This window comes from Drosophila simulans, chromosome 3L (assembly GCF_016746395.2).
Source record: "Drosophila simulans strain w501 chromosome 3L, Prin_Dsim_3.1, whole genome shotgun sequence".
NCBI lineage: Eukaryota > Metazoa > Arthropoda > Insecta > Diptera > Drosophilidae > Drosophila > Drosophila simulans.
The window spans coordinates 18,342,765-18,359,009 of NC_052522.2; the positions used below are offsets into that span (position 1 = coordinate 18,342,765).

At 38.7% G+C, this 16,245-nt stretch overlaps 1 protein-coding gene across 7 annotated transcripts in view; it reads left to right on the forward strand.

Moving 5' to 3' along the window:
- The window catches only part of LOC6738583 (protein phosphatase 1 regulatory subunit 16A), a 41,912-nt gene that overhangs the window by 18,542 nt on the left and 7,125 nt on the right, over positions 1–16,245 (forward strand). Inside the window, exon 1 of one of the 7 annotated variants that reach the window (XM_039293531.2) lies at positions 9,016–9,056. The exons of the other annotated variants lie outside the window; for them this stretch is intronic. The gene's annotated coding sequence lies outside the window, so the exon portion shown is untranslated. Of the gene's footprint in view, positions 1–9,015; positions 9,057–16,245 lie in introns of those variants that run through there. 7 annotated transcript variants of the gene reach the window in all.

Here is a 16,245-nt window from a genome sequence, read left to right on the forward strand (position 1 = left end):
TAGAATTTATTCAAAGCAGGTTTTATTTTTTGAATATTTCTGTTTTCATACAGATTTTCGTTCATCACTCATTTGTTGTTAGCTTTGGCTAATTAGAAGCGTGCTTCAATTGCCTTGCCGAAATTTATGCAGATAAAGTCAGATCTCAGGGGAAAGAAAAAATAAAAGCACGCTTCAAGGAACTTCCCTTTTGTTTGAAGAAATGGTAAGAGTTTTTGTGTTAAAGTTTCAAGAGGCAAACATTGTGGGGTTTAATGCTTTGCCAAGTGCTCCATCTTCTTCTTTTTTTTTGCATTATTTCGGGAAATCTGCTTACTGTTTATGCTTCTGAATTTATATGCGTGTGAATAAGTTGTTTCTTATAAGCTGAGATTTTCATGACATAAGCATCTTAATAAAAATGGTGAAGTAGACAAGAGTCACATTTTTGCTGATAATCAGAGATTTGAATATGCAAAGTTTCTTAAGTGAAAAGACGTACGATATTTAAGTTACAAGCTTTGACAAATGTCTTTAATAAATATCTGTGTATGGATAAACCTTATTTATAATACAATGTTTATTGAGTTAATCATGTTAGTTGCAAGGACATGTCTCTTATATTTTTGTAATAAATTCCAGCCACATTCCATTCATAAATTCATGCCTGCTTAAAGATTCATTTCATATAAGGCAACGATTGGAATAATAACAGGCATGCTTATAAAAATGCGCTATCTGATTGCCGTTGGCTGTAAGCCAAGCCACTTAAGTGGTAATGTTTCTACTGTCTGGGTTTTTAAAGTTAAGCCAGCCCATTGTTGTGGCCATCTTTACTTTCAAGGGGACTTAGGGGCATGACATTAAATTGACAGCCCATTCCCGTGATATCTCTCAGGAGATGATCAATAAAGCCAATCCCTAGCAGCCAATTGGCAGGTCTCTCACCGAACTTAAAGGCGGAATATTTACGACTCGGGGTTATGCAACCAACAGAGGGCAAAAAATGTGAAAATGATTTCAAAATTCATTCGTGTGTAAAAATGGCAAGCGAGTAGAGACATTGGCTTAATGGATGCCGTACCCACAAAAGCGGGCTATACAAAATTGCGACCAGAGGCCTTGGGTGTCGGGAAAAATGTGGGTGAAGTTCGCCGAATGGAAAATCCATTTATCAAAACGACGTCCAAAGAAACCGCAAACGCATCGCACAATTTGACGCCAAACAAGCGGCAACAACACGAAACAAATGATTTAAATTAATCCACTTAAGGCCACTTAAACCCCGATGCTAGGAGTCGAAAAATGTGTGCTGTAAATTCCCACGCTCCGGCAAACATATAAATTCATATATTTGTATCCCCAGTTCATGTTCGAATTATCTGTGGATGAGTGTAAAATGTCAAACTCAGGCAATGGTGTGTACTCCAGTGCGGCAGGGAATGGCACGAGATGAATGCAAAAGAAACCAATATGGGAAAAATGTGAAAGCATTCCCATTGACCCAAGTGGACTGCGCACTTTGAAGGTGAATCTGGTTGAATATTATATGCACTTTGAGAGTGCCAAGTGGGCGAAGTGCAAATAAAGACGGACCAATCCCTTTGTCGGGCTTAATAGTGTTTTAAATTGGTTATTTACACGTTGCTTTCGAAGTTGAGGCTATTTCAAGGGACTCTCTTGCTTTTACCCTCATCAGCTGAAATGATTTTCTCTCTGTGATATTATTAACAATTACTATTATACATAAAATTTATAAAATTTATTTAGAATTTAATTTTTTAGCAAATTTATTGACCCATTTAAAAGTTGCGACCTTCTGTTTTTCTGATTTTTCTGCTCAAATATTGTATTATATCTCAAATTATTTATTAAAAGTTATCTGATTCTCCACCTATGTTTCTTTACTATTCGCGTCAGTTTGAAACTTATAAATAAAATGAAAAAATGTTATTTTCCTTGATATACTATCTGCACCATTCCACGTTGTATATCAGAAACTGCCCATTCTCCCAAAGGGTATAGACCACAAATAAGTGGGTTTGACGGCGTGACATATTGAAAAAGGAAGCCGTAGGAAAAAATATTTCGCAATTTCAATATAAAGCCTGGCGGCATGCTAAGGCGGCTAAGGACAATCGTGGGCGGCGGCACGCCCCCCAATGTGGGTCAAACTACACTCGCACACTCTCACGCAATTGTTGTTGCCTGCTGGAGCGGGGCGGAGGCGGAAGAGAGGGGTCCGCTAGGAAGGTCGGAAGGTTGTCAACGTAACGACCCCAAGCCGACCCGCTTTTGGCCAAGGCGCCGGCACCAGAAGCGGCAATAAAAACAATCGGGTCCTGCATATGCTGGACTTCCCCCGCTGGTGGTGGCAACCCTGTCAGTGGTCGCCCTCAGCGCTTTTAAAGCGACGTTATCGTCTCTGCGGGGTTTTTTGTGGTCCCTGATTTCTATGCTCCTTGATGATCGGCCAGCCAAAGGGTATGATGGTACAGAAGAGCACTTGGTTCCAACTTTTGGTATATAACAGTGTGGTTGCAAATTAAAAATTCTATAATAATGCGTATTACTTGAAAAAAAAATGTTGTTTTGCAGAATGTGGAATCTCTGAAATCGAAAGGCATTCCATTATAAAAAAAATATTTATTATCACAGCTGTATTTGACCAAAAGAGCCAAACTATGAAACTTTAGACCACGTATTGAAATTGATAACTTCAATATTCCTCAAAAGTTTCTTTTCCAGTTTTCGTTATTTTTATTGACCATGATTTCGACTAATAACTTCAGCATGCAAAAATAATAAATAACAAAAATAATATTTTTACAATTTTAGAATTAATGTCGTGCAATTTAAGTTTATTAGTTAAAAAATCTCTCTCGAATATAAATACTGTAGATTAGCTATTAAATAATGTTGATTAGGTATTTAAACATGTTGATTAGCTATTAAATAATGTTCGTTGGCTATTAAAAAATTTTAGATTAGCATATAAAAATTGTACTGGGTGTTTTCTGGTTTGAAGGTCTAGTGTGGCATGTGTTTCCTGATTTGGTTCTCCTGGTTTTTGTTGCTGCTTAACCGTTATAGTGCCGACATTTTATTGCTGCATCCTTGCAGTTTTTATAGACCCATCCACACATGGCTTCGTCCCACAATTCTTGTATCCCTCTCCCTTTCTCAGCCCCTCCCTGTCTGGCACGCTTACACAATGAACCCACATATGTATATGTGTGCCCCCCCCGTATGTGAGTCCATATTTATCCGTGTGGGTGTTGGTTATACGTGTGTGCTTGCGGTCTTTCACACATCCTGTTGCAAATTCGTTACTTACTGTTATTTTAGTGCATTGTGCGGCCGACGGAAGTGGAAATAAAGGGACTACGATGAATCGGATCCCGAACATATTTAAAAGCTGTCAGGCACCTAAAAACCATTTCTTAATATGACAAATTGTTCTTTAAACAATTGTAGACTACCTCAAACTTTTAGTTCTTATCCAATACTGATAATTTTGATAATATATGTCATGTTTATATGAAACAACTAAGATACTATTTCGTTTGTAATTTTTTTCCCAAAATAGTTCCTTTCATTACAAACTTATTGTGTGTAAGCATCGCAAACACACCTCGCATTTCGCACATCAGGTTTTTGCATATCGGCAAATGCCATGTGCAGCCCACATTTCTTTCAAGGTAAATTTCCCAGTTCAAAGGAATGAAATTTTCGGTACAAAAACTACAACAACAGGGAACTCTAGATGCAGACGGAAATGTCAAACAAAAATAAGTAGGAAAAGTAGTAGAATCGGAAATGGGAGAAGACTTGGGGGCATGGGTAACCATATTGGATGGCAAAGTGTGGAAGGAAGGAGCTTCGGCAGAAGCACACACACGGTTGCCTATTCCGATTTCCCTCTTTATCACTTTTTCTGCCATCTTCCACAGATTGGAGTCCATATGCTCATCCTTACAGCAATTTGGCTCGTCAACGGGCTTTTTTCACATTTTTTTTTTGTGTTCGAACGGGCAAAAAATGTGAATCCGAAGGAAGATTAAAAAGCGTGCTAAATCCGAAGTTAAATGTACCCTTAAGGGTTAAATAAAATAATAAAAAAAAATAAATATTAAACTACACTAAAAATGGAAATTTAACTTCACTTAATTTGTAGTATATTTTCCATACTTATTTTAAATGCAATATGATACAATAGTTGGATATTATTTTATTTACTGAATTAATTTGTATATATCGTTCGTCTTAATTATATTAATAAGAGAATAATAGTTTCAATGCTTAACTTATGTCTTAGTCACTATTTTCGATTCGTCACAAAGTAAAGATACCTTTTTTAAGGGGACAACATAAAGCTCGTTAGGCTAAATAGAAAGTAAGAAGATAATCGAATGGAATTTTTACAGTACTCGTTAAGCTTTCGTACTCCTTTAGATAAGTTGCGTATTGAAAGTTGAGATAAACGAACTGCCAGGTGATATCAAAGTTAGATAGTGTGTGCTACAGATAAGGGTTTGCCAATAGATAGCAACGTAAATGCACAGTAAATTAAGATAAAGTGATTAATTGACCTCTTAGTCCGCGCGCTATAAAGTAAATTCCCACCCCATTAAATGCCACATACCACATTCAATCCCCCACAAAATATGGGCAGTTAAGTCTGAAAATGTGCGAATCGCTCGCTGAACCCAATAATTCGTTTCGATTGCTGCCAATTTTCATCGTCCTTCATCTGCTTCCAATTTGTAACTGGGCGAAATATTTCCATAGCTCTGCGATTTTAATATTTTAATCCCAGAAACAATCGTGGCGTGGGCAATAAGAATTTATATATTTGTAAACAAATTAAATCGCAAATTGACGATTATATTAATGAACTTTCAAATTAAAACGCCGATAACCGCAAAATTGGTCATAAACTGCAGGTGAAGCGTATTAATTTTATTTATTTCCTTCAGTTGGCAAAGGACCGCTTTCGACCTTGAAAGTATTTTCAAAATATTTTCCGTGCCACAATTTTTTGCGGCTGAGTAAGTGGGCGGTGGAAATGTTCACTACAATTGACAGTTTCACAAAAAGCATTGAAATTTGAATAATTTATGCAAAAATAAGGCTCGAATTGATTAAATTACAACTTGCTGAATGGGAAAAATATGCATGGCTGATTTACAAAATACGAGTGGGTACCAGAGAACTGCAAGGGTGGCATTTTTTACCACTCGACTCACACCCAACAATTTTGTGTGCGGGTGCTACCCGCCACGCACATCGCGGGTACTTACAAACACACAGTATACGTCTGCACATGCAGACAAGACACCCCGTTATGCGCGCACCCGAATCAATACGGTGCCCTGCGTCGCGGGTGCCGATCATACTCGGCACCCATAACGGAGGGTAGAGAAGACAAACAGTCAGAAAAAGACACATGCCTAAAAAGGGATGAGTGACAAAAACACTTGTGGGTTTACCGTTAAACACATGGGTGTTTCCAAAAATACTCGGGTGTTTCGAAAAATACTCGGGTAATAGTCTCTATCAGTCTGTCTACTCTTGTAGATAGTCGAGTCACAGACAAGATGCGTAACTCCATACGTTTTACACTCCATACGTTTATACACTATTCTTTCGGCGTGGCTCTAGACTTTGTCGAATACTTTGTAAAATATGCCCTTCATCTTATTATTATATTTTATTATAATTATATACATTATATTATATTTTATTATATTATATATTATAAATATATATATATATGTAATTTAATTATTATATATATATATATATATATATATATCTATATATATATATTATATTATATATTATTATATATTATATATATTATTAACGTTTTTATTATTTAAATGTAAATTATAGTAAAAATAATAGTAATAGTAATAATCCTAATAGCCGAATCTATGTACATAATGTCACAAAATTTATTTCAAAAATGAATTTATGCAAGAATATTTGTCATTAGAGTATTCAGCTAGCGACTTGTGAAAAATTAGTAAGGCAATGATTCGAAACGGGTGGCACCCGACATGAGCACGAAATTTTTCTTGGGTATTCCCTTTTACCCTTCATTTCTTATACCCGTCGCGCTTCCACCCATACAAATTTAAGGCGTACAAAAAATGACCTGCGGCCGATCGTTGACTGTGCGTCCACTCACCCATACGGCTCTTGCGCAGCAGGCCTCGGGTGTTTTTTTTACTCGTAACAAAAACACAACGTTGGTAAAACACCCGAATATTTTCTGTTGCCGCAAGTAGGGTGTCAAAAAAGACGGGGTGCCTAGAGACCGAGTGTTTATCGGGTGGACGTAGAGTGCCAGTGGCGGGCTGCAGTTCTCTGGTGGGTACCAAAAAGTATTAAACATAATTTACACACAAATTGTATCAACTGTAAAGAAGAACTAAATTAAATCTAAGCGTAGCATGAACAATTTAGGGAATTAGCTGTTGGTTTTAAACTTAATACGGTTAAGTACAGAGATTTAATTTTGTTTAGTCCAACGTGCACCTTTTTGGAAGAAAGAAGGTGGAATTGATGTGAAAGTCCAAATGCTAAACCTTGATGTTGATTTTTAATTTAATCCTCAGGGGGCTTACCCTGACAAACTTTATATTTTCTCTCATTCTCACTCTGTGATCCTGTAAACTCTGGTTTAAGCCTTCAATTGTTGCCATTGTCATGGGCTCATCATAATCATCATCATCATCATGGGCCAAACAACAGTTTGAAATCATAACAGGAAGCACGGCAGACCACCAGGTGTCCAAACTACTGCCCCGCCACCCAACACACCCACTTCCAGAAACCCGACCCACCCAATTAAGTCACCCGCCCACTGATTGCTACGTGCCTCCGTCTGTTGCGGCTCCTCTGAGCTCCGTCTGTCCCTCTGTCCATAATAAGCCCATATAAGCTCCTCTTAAACCCTTTCACTGGACGAAGTCGCTTTTAATACAAATTTGCCATGGGGTGTGTACTCTCAAAAGCCAATTACGTGCCCCAAATGAAGGCCGAGCAGTCGGGAAAATGGTAGCCAAACTGAACATAACATTTATAAGATCACGTGCTCAATTATTAAGCCACTAAATAAATAAATAGCGGACCAGCGACACGTGCCCCATCTAACAAAATCACTCCTATACCCTGACAGTTATGCGGCATGCCCCTCCAACCGTCCGTATCATAAACTTTCTCACACACACACACAGACGCGCATGGAATAAAAAAAAGGAATTTCATTCATGGTCTCATTACTCATACGCAGTGTTGGCCCGCTGCCTCGAATGACGTCTGCGTTTTGCGGCTTCCGCAGTTTAATTAATCACAAGGATAGCTAATAACGTGATGTAATGGACAAAAGAATGCGATTATTAAGCGGGCCTTTAATAGTTCATTTAAGCTTATGGGATAATTAAGAATTCAGCGTAATATTGTGGTCAATGAGTGCTTCAACTTTTAAAAAATATATGAAGCTTAACTGAATGCTAAATTTGTGGTGAGACCTTCATTTGGCCGTTATTAAATGAGTCCTGCTGTATTTTAATTTTCTTTTCAAGCAAAAGCGGCTGTTTAAGTAGTCCTCTTGTAAATTTCAAATGGGCACACTTTTATGAGAGAAAAACCAATCGCATTGCCATCCCAGGTGGCTTTGTGTGCAATTTTTTGCCATAATTTATTCCCCCCCAAGGTGTTGCGACCCCGTTTATATTGGGATGATAAAAATCGCGCAATTAGCCGGCGTTGATTTTCGCACACAGGACGAAGACCGGCACAGAAACACATTATAGGAGTATATATATAGAACTAGAACGGTGCCGAAGCGGTCCTATGTAGGTCTAATTTACGAGCAGGGTGCAAAAATAATTTACGTTTCGAACGCAAGGGGGGGTGACAATGGTTTTCCCTCGATTTGGGTGGAACGCGGGGCCTGGAAGAGTTTAAACGAAGGTGCAAATTAAATCAACATGCATATCCGTTTGACACCGTTTCGCCAAAGCCTCCAACTCACCCCTGCGCACGGTGGAGCCCCATCCCCCTTAAAGGGAATACTATATCACTGGGGGTGTTGTGCATTTTCCGGGGTTGGGGCTTGACTAGCGGGGCTCTACAAAATGGCGTACACATTGCAAATGACCGAAAAAGAGAAATTGGATGGCTGTAGGTTGGGTGGGTAGTGAAACGGTAACAGCAACTGGGGGAAATGGAAAATGGAAAAACTTTTGGCCATGTGTTGTGACTATGTGCACGTCTATGCTAACCTTGTTTAAAATCTGGGACGCATAGATATATGGGAGGTGGCATGCGAAGGCATCGAAAGTGGCAGCAACAATAAGGGCAAAGGACGATAACAACTTTTCGGCTCTACTACAGTGGGAAAATACTAAGAATCTCGGTGTTTATATATTCTTATTTTACTAAAGATCAAGTTGAATATGTTACTTCCTAATCAATGTATTACTTTTGGAATTGAATAATTTAGTCGAAGTATTCAACATGATCGTAATAATTCAAATAATTCATAATCTTGAATTTTACATTTTTTGCAGTGCATTTGCCGTAAGGGATGTGTACACTCCCTCAAAGGGATTTCGCAACTTTTGCTTGTGGTTTTTAAGAACAACAAGCAAACTGCATTAAGGCTCCAACATTAAGAAAAAAATACGGATAATATGCACGCAGATATGGGAAATAAAAGATGATGGGCTGTAAGGGGAATGCAATTAAGTTCGCTTACCATATTGAAGAAAACAAGCTATGATAAAATGGATAATGGACATTGGATGATGGATTGTCGGGGCTTTGAAGAATAGTTTTTTGGCCAAGAATGGGAAAGAATTTATTTGCGATACTTAAGATACTCAAAAAAAAGGGTCTGTTGAAAAGTTTTTGAAATAGCTCAGCCTTTGCTTATTTAAAATATATTAAAAACAACACTATTTATAACCATATATATATTGATTGAAAATCTGACTAATTATATTTTTCTCTTTATTTCAGGTATGTTAACAGTCAATTAATGAAGGAACAAAACGGAATAGGTAAATTTAACATATGAAAATAAAAAATGGAACCTATAATATAATATAAAAAACATAATATAAAATAAATAAATAAATAAATAAGTAAAATAACATATTATTTTACTATTAAACCTAATGTTTGACTTATTTACATATTTGTTTATCATGTTATATATTATGATATACAATATGTTTTTTCTTTCTGCTACATTCATATTATCATATATCACATTAGTATATATATCTTATTGGTAAGAATTCTTGAATCCCATCTCTAGTTGTTATGTTGAAATTCAATACCCATCCACTTGTGCACTTAAAATTCCTTTAACTTTTTCCCCATTTACCGTGTTTTTTCGACTATTCAATTTGGCCACGAATATTAAATAAGTGACTAATGTTGTTAATAGCCAACACGCGTAGTGTAAAAGAGGCAAAAGAGTTGGCTAACAAGAAATTTGTTTGCGCATATGCCAAAAACACTAAGTGAAAAGGGGAAAAAGTTGTGACGAAGGGGACGAGGTGTTGATGACGACGCGAGCGCTTGACACTCGCTTAAATAAAAGATTTTTTAATTAAAAATATTTCACCTGCAAAGTAGAAAAAAGGCAAGCCGGAAAAAAAACGAGAAAAGCGCCGACACAATTTTCCTCTTTGCGCTCGCATAAATAAATGCAACCACGCACAAGAACAACGATACCAACAACGATATGAACAAAGAACAAAAACAACACCTTAAACAACACTAAAAAAAAAACAAAGTGACAAACTGTTTAAAAATGTTATCTGTTCGAAACAATTAAGGTGATGTTTTAAACTTTTTAAATAGAAATGTTGGTCATAATAGTGCTGAAATGGTAACACTTTCTCAGCAATTTTACCTAATTAGTGGTAACACGCATTTAAAACCGCAAAATTATTTAGTGTTTGTTCTGTCGTGGGTTCGTCATGTTAAGCTTTTTGAAAATATTATTAATGTTTTTACCGTGTACAACTACACTAACAACAAAGCGAACCGCGGGAAAAACAACACCCAGGACGCAAAGAGCAATTTAACAACAAAGACACGTGCCAAATGGGCAAAGGGCGGCAGAATAAGCGAAAGTGGGAGCTGGAAAAGTGGGCGGGGCATCGGCAGTGGGTCAGCGAAATGAAAATAAGCCGCGGGCGTAAATATAAATAAATGAACGGGCCAGGCGACAAGCGGTAAAAGGGGGTGGGGCTGCCTGCTGCGGGAGTAAGCGAGACAGCATCTGGGCGGTAAATGATAGGGGGCGAAAGGTAATAATTAATTCGATACGCAAACAATTGAACTGTACGTGGGCGCTTTAAGGTCATCAAGACCGCAATGACAGCTGCGATAAACAAAAAAGGTCAAATGGGGGAGAAGAAAATGCGAGGCAGATGGACAAAATGGGTTTTAAAACAGCAAATTGGAACTTAATTCGTGAAAAAGTCAACTTTATCGACTTTTGAACTATCTATAATGCACTTTAAAGAAAATTAAATATATATATATATATATTTCCTTTAATAATAATATATACTTTATTGCTAACGAATCATGTAATCGATGAAAAACCGTATATTAGAACTGCAATCTGTTATTAGAAAAGTCTCCACATCATAATTTTGGTAATACCTCTGTTATTTGTGCTCAATCGATTTTCCGTACTTAAAAATGTCGTGACAATAATAATTTTAATTCGCAATCTTTCACGAACTGTGTTTATAGATTTAACTATCAACGAGTTGTTTGTTTATTAGTGTTGAACAATACCTATACCGCAAATACTCTGTATTTATAGGAATAAAAAAAGGAACAACCAACACATCGTTAAGCTGGTCAAGAAAAATTACAGAAATAATGGCCGGCGACGCTTAAACAAAAATGAAATGAATGAAATGAAATGAGAGGGGGAGTTCGGTGTCCAAAACGAGGAAGTGGGATCACAGCAAGGACATGCCACGTCATGCTGACAGTGGGCGGAATTCGTTGGGGTCCTTTCGCTATATATACATGTGTCATCAGTAAACTTGATTGAGTAGAGAGCGGGCGGGGGTGGAGGACGGGCTGGTGGTGCCGTGAAGGGTCTTAACACGACGACGTGCTAAATTTTGAGAGATGACCAAGGCTTCTCTTAAATTGTGTACGCCAGTTGGCCAGTTGACTGCCACACAACGAATTGCACTGGGGGAAATTCGCAACTTTTCACGGAAAATTCAAGACTTTTCAGTTATGCGAATGCCACGGGGAAATCGCCGAGATGGTTGAAAATGCTTTCAGGAGAGTGAGGCAAGCATACTCGCTGACCGAAATCCTTCAGGTGTTTCTACATTTTACACTTGCAGTGAGACAGGTTCTTACAAATTCATTTTTTGATCACACCAATAAGCCTTCAGACATGAGACAAAGTAAAAATCATTTCCTAAACATTATTAAGAACAATAAATCAATGATCACCATTTGAGATGGAAATTCCCTATTTTAGTACATTCACATTCGGGAATTTGTAGTTTATTTTATCATATTTATTATTATTATTATTATTTTGGATGGTTTTCTCTCAGTTTATGAGGACGATGTGGCAAACGAAATGAACACATGACTGCAGGACCAAATGGGATATACGGCACTCCATGATAATCAGTTGTGGACACTTTTGCTCTGAAGGAGTGTGTGTTACTGGGAAATTGGAAAGCGGAGGGATGTTCAAGGGTTTGAGGAAGTTCGTCCGGCAGTTTTAATATATTTACTCACTGCTTATGCATATTCTGCTGGAAATTACTAACAGGAAGTTGCATTCGAAAAGCCATTTTCAGCACACACACACACACTTTTTGCGTTGTGGATAACAGTTTAGAATACGATTAGGAAACTTCCTTAACTCAATTCACTCCATTAGATGGTACATACATTCATAACATTAACTATTTTTTTAAGGATATGCGGTAGAAATATTGAATTAATATTATTCTAACAAATAGTAGATAATCTACCACAATTTAAATTAATATCAAGCTTAGTTTCTGTTTTGTAAGCTGCCAGGTGCAGTGAAAAGTAACACGCACTGCTAAATGTTGAAAACACCTTATGTAAATAAACAAAGTTTAAATGAATAGCCCAGAAGTTTAAATGATGACAAGGCTGTAGAATTCCAGACATGTGCGTGCTCAGCTGGAGAAGCCTTTGCAGAACATTTATTGTACCATTTCTTCCAGCTGCTGGCACATTGCCTGAATGAGGTTAAAACTAAGTTGAAATTCCTGGAAATCACCACAAAACCTACGAGAGTGCTTTTAGTGACAATATTACGTAGCTAAATTCAGGCGGCAGCAACTCGGCAACTCCGGCAAACATTCGGTTGCCAAGGAATCCCATTCCATGAGTGCAATTCATTTCAACTCGTTGAAATCTCATGTGAAGCACACTCTCATTATTTTGTGTTTTTGCTCGTAAGCATTATTTTTGTGTCGCTTATGGTAAGCTGCTCAGCTTTGGGTCGTTTAGACCCCAAGGTGACATGCCCTGACCATTTTGGCCCAGTCCCTGGTTCCTTGGGAACCGAGCCAGAGAGTCAAAGTCCTAAAAACCCAGGGCGACACACAAAAACCGAACAAAAAGGAAGCGATGCGAAGGGAACTTAACTGGCACAACACACACCTGTGACCCCGTTCGCTAGACGCAGCGGGCCAGGCACTGCAGACAAATCAGCACTGAAATTTAATTTGCATGAGCCACGTCTCTTCCACTCTTGGCCAAAATGGGCGTCGAACCGGCCGGGACGGGACGGGCCGAGTCGAGTCAACAAAGCGGAAACAACAAAGTTGGAAACCCAATTCGCATTTTCCCAGTCTCGGCGCCGGCTCAGCCAAAACCCCGCACCGTTCGCCCCATGGACGTATTCCGAACCCATCTCGGCCAAAAGTCGACCTGACTCGAGACTTGGCTCACGTGCAATCGCTTTATTTGATTTTCATTTTTGGGCCAAACACAACAGCAACAGAAGCTACATGCCAGTGCCACTGCCAATAGCAAAAAAGCAACACGATTGTTACAAAGCACAGCACGGAATCAGCCTATACCCTTTTCATTCATGGTAGTAGGAGTGCTGGCAAAATTCCCAGAATTTTAGATTATTACCAATATGTGAGTTAAGTACTTTGAAATGCCGATGCTCCTTTCAGAAATTTAAAAACTTTTAGATATGTTTGTGAAGGTGGAAATTTCCAAATCGTTCACATCTGTTCGCCATATGCTATTTCGATTTGCACATAAGCACGCATTTGTCAAATGGATTTAAAAAGGATCGGATGCTTGGCTGATTTTGCCAAAGGAAGGTGATTGCCATTATCCAAAGTGCCACGTGGCCATCTATTTTTAAAGTAAAATGGAAAGTAAGATTACTAATGCTAAAAATCCAAAATTCTTATGAATTTAATGTCTGTTTTTGTGTCATGAATGAATAATAAACTCTTCGGGTAGTAACCGTATTTAAAATTTGTTTAATTGTGCATTTCTTTATAGAAGTAGTTACTTTTCTTTAAGGACTACTCCTTCGTGGCTTTTAGTTCAAAGTTTTGTTGAGTAGTGTACTTACCTAGGAATTTTATTAGCACAAGTTTCCGGTAGAACCTTTGCTAATGATGTTTGGCAAGTGCTGCTGATAAATTGCAGTTCGCAATAAAACCGCCCATAGATTGCCCAAAATTATAATATCCCCAACGAAGGGCAACAGCAACAGACGCAGCAACTATAATTTTCATTGCCCTGCGTTGTTTGGCCAGTGAGTCTGTGTGTTTTTCGTGGCACACTTTTCGGCCAGGCCAAAACTAGTCGTACTCTGGGCCCATTCAGTGGCAGTGGCAGACATTGCAATGGCCTCGCTAGGAAGCAGAAGCACTTGGGCACCAGTTAAGGCAAACATCCTGTTCCCCCGTCTAATCGGCAGTTCCTATCCACGGCACGGCAAACCACCACCCCCTCTTGGGCGGCCAACCCCCAAATCCCCCACACACCCCCTCTTGGCTGGGTGCTAATGCACTTGCACTCAGTGCAAGCACATAATTCGCTGCCCTCGAGCACACATGCGAGAGCAGCCGACACTCGAGAGCCAACACAAGTACAGTGCGACCCGGCACCCACTCCAGTAGCACCCACCCAACCATCTCCCCCTCCCCCCTGGGGAGCACCGCTGCCCGCTTACAGTGGCTGCTAATTAAGCGGAACTCCAACGCTTCGATGGCCATAAACCATACGAGAAAATAATGAGCAACGCGTGGCACTGAATAAATTTTTAATTGCACATTTTTATTGATGAGAAATAAAAAACGGATAATAATTATGTGAAAGTGAGAGGAAGGTAACACAGGTCCTGAATGGACGGGTTTAATTAATTTTTGTAAATGAGTTTCCAATTCAAAGGGGATATTGCTTGCAAGTGGAATTGAGGCTCTTCAAATCTAACTATTGGTTATAAAAAATGCTCTTTTTTTTTTAATTATTCCAACATAAATTCATGCCTTAAACATTCGATTATTAAACCATAAGCAATTTTCAATATTGAAATAAAATCGGAAATGTTGAAAGATAGAAGATTAGTTTAGTTCATCAAGTCTATAAATCTTAAAAATACGTTTTAAAATACATTGCATTCAATTATCCTTCGGATTAGGACTAACACTCCTGGACAATCCAGGACATAACGATTCCATCTTATCGGTTTACTACTGTAGCCATCTAGCAAAGGCATGTACAGCTGGTGCTGTTTCGGATGCTGCTGGCGCTCATTAGAAAGGACGAGGGAATTCCTTGGCCGCTGGCCGTCGGCAGATTTCGTCGCCAGCTAGATCCCCTGACCTATCCGAAGGATAATGCTGGCAAGGTGATTTTTCTACTCTTTTTTTTTTGTTCTATCCAGCCCTTGTTGTTGTTGTTGCTTTCTCGTGTTGCACATTGCGCCTGTCGAGTGCCATTCATTTGCCAGTGCCCACCACATCCTCCCCTCCACTCGCCGCCCTTTCATCCGGCCCTTGAGGTCAACGTGGCTTTCGTCACTTGCCTTGATGTTTTGGGGGCACTTGGGCACCGTGAGTGGGAAAAAGACAAATTAAACTGCTCTGAGTGTATTTGAGTTTCGTTCAGTTAAGCTTTCTTTTATCTTATCGGTTAATGCCAGCCTTTAAGTCGTAAATTATATGCACTTTTGCAGGGTAAACTAATATTGCAAAGTGTATGTTCTCGCAAAATCAATATATATAGTATTTGAAAAGTAAAAGCAAAGACAAAACATTGCGATTTTTATTCGAGAAATTATAAATTACTGGCTAATATTAACAAAAGGCTATTGTCAGTTGACTATTTGAACTTTTCATATTCTTGCAATTAGGCTGGTTATATTTAATTACATTAAGCCAGTGGCTATATTGATAAGAAGTACTGAAATAAGGCAGAATATCAAATAAATGAGCTGCACAGTTCGTGGATATCAGCATTTAACATCTTATTCTCAGCTGCTCCAATTTCAGTGATTTGAATGCTGTTTGGTTTTTGTGCTGCGGCCGGCTTCCTTATCTTTAAGTCATAAATTATTCGAGCTCTTGCCATTATGGAGTTGCATAAATATTGAGCTTAAAACGAGGCGTGCAAAATTAATAACACCAAGTTTCAGGCACGCACAGCCAAGTGCGAAAGAGCAAGAACTACGGACTAACCGCACAGATAACACGCATACGCCATGGTGTGCGGTGTAGATGGGGTCACCATTGTTATTTCAGTAGTGCGTAGTGCTCTTGTTTTGCCTGGTCCTGCTATCGACAATTTTTGGCACACACACTCACAGTTACACACTTTCGTAGTCACGTCGGATGGCAATGGCTTTTGTATTGCATCTGACAAAACGCATAAATGAACATTTCCTTAATGCCAGCAATTTCCCATCCATCCACTTCAAGGATATTCATGTGCCGTAACAGGATGCCGAAAAGTGTGTTACCAGCAGCCAGCCATAATCGATATTCGATTTAAATTGTTCATTTAATGACTATTACTGCTGCAATATGGAAGAGGAAAGTGCACACGCACACAGTCTCCTATCGCGCATGCAGTATTTCAAGGCAAACAATAATTACAATTTTCAATTTATGATAATGAACTTTATTCTCGCATCAAATCGGAATTGATACAGTTTTGCCGAGATACTCAAAT